This window comes from Bos mutus, chromosome 25 (assembly GCF_027580195.1).
Source record: "Bos mutus isolate GX-2022 chromosome 25, NWIPB_WYAK_1.1, whole genome shotgun sequence".
In the NCBI taxonomy this organism is placed as follows: Eukaryota; Metazoa; Chordata; class Mammalia; order Artiodactyla; family Bovidae; genus Bos; species Bos mutus.
In genome coordinates, this window is record NC_091641.1 from 21597995 (window position 1) to 21601912 (window position 3918).

Here is a 3918-nt window from a genome sequence, read left to right on the forward strand (position 1 = left end):
AGTAATATTCCTAGCTACTTGTTTTGAGTGTTTATTATATGCTACATGCATTAGTAAGTGTTTACATCTTTTATTTCATTAAGTACTGACTCTGACAGGCTTCCCTTATAGCTCAGTTGATAAAGAATCTGCCTGCAATGCAGAAAACCTGAGTTTGATTCCTGGGTTGGGAAGATCCCCTGGAGAAGGAAATGGCAACCCACTGCAATATTCTTGCCTGGAGAATCCCATGGACAGAGGAGCCTGGCAGGCTACAGTCCATGGGGTCACAAGAGTTGGACATGACTTAACGATTAAACCGCAACCACCACTGACACTGACCCTATTAAGTAAATTCTACTGGTTGTTTAAGAGGTAGGACAACTGAGGCCCAGATATGTTGAGAAATCTGCCCCGGGGCTATTCTTTGTTGAGCCTCTCCATGTGTCAGTGTTCTGAGAAAGGAGATGAAATTGAAATCTTCCCCTAAGGGTAGCTACTGCTGCTGCTGCTGCTAAGTCGCTTCAGTCGTGTCCGACTCTATGTGACCCCATAGACGGCAGCCCACCAGGCTCCCCGTCCCTGGGATTCTCCAGGCAAGAACACTGGAGTGGGCTACCATTTCCTTCTCCAATGCATGAAAGTGAAAAGTGAAAGTGAAGTTGGCTCAGTCGTGTCCCACCCTCAGCGACCCTATGGACTGCAGCCTACCAGGCTCCTCCATCCATGGGAGTTTCCAGGCAAGATTACTGGAGTGGGGTGCCATTGCCTTCTCCCAGGGTAGCTACTAGGAAGGCAGAATAATGAAGTGAAGGTCAAGGACTCTGGAGCCAGACTGCCTGTGTCAAATCTAAACCAACCGTTAGGCAAGTTCATCACATCTCTCTGTGACTCCACTGTCCTCTTCTGTAAAATGGACAAATAGTAGCAACCTCACAGCTCTATTTTAAGATGAGGCTTGTTGTGGTCTAGTCACTAAGTCATGCCTGACTCTTGTGTCCCCATGGACTGTAGACCACCAGGCTCCTTGTAGGATTTTCCAGGCAAGATTACTGGAGAGGGTTGCCATTTCCTCCTCCAGGGGATTTTCCTGACCCAGGGATCGAACTCAGGTCTCCTGCATTGCAGGCAGATTCTTTACCGACTGAGCTACCGGGCATGTAACAGCAGCAACCTCACTGCTCTATTTTAAGATGATGCATGTAAAATATGTTAAGTAGTTCCTGATATGTGGCTAGTGATAGTAAGTGTTAGCTGTTGATACTATTTATTACTGCTTTCTCACAGAACCCAGAGTTTTTTACCTTCCAGCTCTTATTCTACCAGCTTGGATTATTCTGCCATGGAGTTTTAGAATAGATTTCTGTTAAGTTTGGGAGTATGCTAATGACCGAATTGTTCCCTTCCCTCAAGTTCTCCTGTTGCAACCCTAACTCTCAGAGTGAAGGTATTTGGAGGAAAGGCCTTTTCGGGGGAATTTGGTTTAAATGAGGTCATTAAGGTGAGTGACGTTTGATGGGATTAGTGCCCTTATAAGGGCCTTCCCAGTGGCTCAGTGGTAAGGAATCTACCTGCCAATGCAGGAGATGTGGGTTTGATCCCTGGGTCAAGAAGATCCCCTGGAGGAGGAAATGGCAACCTATTCCAGTATTCTTGCCTGGGTAATCCCATAGACAGAGGAGCTTGGAGGGCTATGGTCCATGGGTTGCAAAGAGTCGGACATGACTGAGCAACTGAGCAAAATTTTTACCTTTGTGCAAATGGGAACTAGCATTTATTTAGTTTTAATATGTAATCTCTTCAAAACTTTTTAGTAATTCTATGAAGTAGCGATTGTGTCTCCTTTCATTTTCAATATAAAGATCGAGGTTTAATGAAGTTATGCAACTTGAAAAAATTGTATAGCTTGTAAGTGATGGGAATGAGAGTCCAGTCTTTGTTTTTACACCTTTGTTTCTTTATTATCTCAGAACAAAAATTTTTCAAGTTCTAAGCAAGCTGGGTATTCCTCATTTTTAAAAAATAGGCAATGTTTTATTAGCCACATACTTTTCAACAAAAAAGTTGGGGACACAGATTTGGCTATTTAAATTATTAAAATAAGCAGATTTCTTTTCCCATATTTAAGAGAAAACACATGACTAGAAATATTGAGATGGAAACTGGGTTAAACCAGTTTCCTAAGTCCTTATCCAGTAAGGAGTCAATAAAGGAAAAGATATTTTGAAACTAAAAATTAGGGAAGCCTATACACAATTTAAATGGGGGAGAAGAAAAAAACAAAATAAAGTCAGATTGTTTACATTTTACAGGCTTCAATTAAGCACATAAAACTGTACTATTTATTTCTCCATGAACTTTTATGAAATTCAGATCACAGCATGTCATTTATGTATCTTTGTCTTTCTTCTGATCATCTACACCTTTTGCACAGTTCTTGAAGACAACATCATCATCCCACTTTCTCTTAACTTTGAAGCTGGGATGGGCCAGTGGGATTAAGGACAGGGTTTCCACTCAGAGTGTTTTCTACAGGACTCCTTTCTTCTTCAGCTTTTGCTCTTGCTCCTTCCTGGCCTGCTCTTCAGTTTTTTCTGTTTTAATTTTTTCCAGCTCTGCAGGAAGAGCTGCAGTGTCATCACCGTCACTCTCCTCTTCAAAATCTTCATCTTCCTCGTCTGTTAGAGGGTGGTCTACATCAAGCTTGGCCGCGGGAATCTGGTCCAGTGGAGCTTCTTTGACACTGAAGAAGAGGCTGTGTGTTCTCTGGCTGGCGGATCTCTATTTTTATTTTGCAGCAGCAGCTCTCTCTGTGTTCCAGCTCTCTCCTGAAATCACAGATTCACACGTCTTCAGGGGCATCCTGAGTGGTCTGTCTGTATTTTATCTTTGTATGAGAGGGTAGTTCTCTGCTTGAATACTGCTTTGAGCGTTTGTTCAAATCACCTTCACCTTTTCCTCTCCCACCTCTTCTTGCAGGTTCAAAAGCTGGCTGAGCTGCTGTTGTCATCCTTTATGCTTCGGGTTGTCACAGGGAACCTGCAGACTCTTCACCCCTGCCCCACTCGGTGAGGGGTGGCCCTCTGCCGAGTCACCTGCTCACTGTACTCTCCATGGCCACCGGAGACTGGAGAAACTCGTCTGCAGCTCTGGGGCTGCCTCTGCCCACATTGGGTTCTCTGCCTCAACTTCCAAAGGCCCTTTCCGGGCCCCACCCATAGTCTGGTTTTCTCCTGCCGCTCACTTTGCCCAAGCTCGGATACAGCCTGTGACTGGAGATCATACAGACAGATCATGCAGACGTCATTATGACTTTCAGCTCCCAGAAACCTCTGCGCCTAGGGCCAAAGGCCAAGACCTGGAAGGTATGCCTTATTATTTAGTTGGAGAAGGAAATGGCTACCCACTCCGGTATTCTTGCCTGGAGAATCCCATGACAGAGGAGCCTGGCGGGCTACAGTTCACAGGGTTGCAAGAGTTGGACACGACTTAGCAACTGAACCACCAACAACCACTGTTTTCTTTGGTTAATGACCCAATGATCTTTACACCAGGTCCACCTCATTCTAGTTAACAGCTGCAGAGTATCTAGATGAACCAGAGATGATTTTATTGTCCCCCTATTGGTGGAGATTTAGGTTATTTCCCAATGTTTCACTTGTATAAAAAATTCTGCAATAAATATCTATATCTATGTAGATAGATATAGACTCATAAATATAGATATTTTTGCATATTTTTGTCAATAGCTCTGTAAAGTAAATTACTAGAACTGGAATTGCTTTCTCAGTGATATGCATTATTTTAAATTTTGCCAGATTTTCCTCTACAGTTTTTGGACCAATTCATAGTTCCCACCAATGGGAATGCTGTTGACAATAACCCCACTGATAATGCACACTATTATTAATCTTTAATCTTTGCCATACCACATGAAAA

The 3918-nt window shown here is 43.4% G+C and overlaps 1 pseudogene; it reads right to left on the minus strand.

Annotated features, from left to right (window-relative positions):
• Positions 1-2317: 2317 nt before the first annotated feature.
• On the minus strand, positions 2318-3190 carry LOC102266311 (spliceosome-associated protein CWC15 homolog pseudogene; annotated as a pseudogene).
• Positions 3191-3918: the final 728 nt, after the last annotated feature.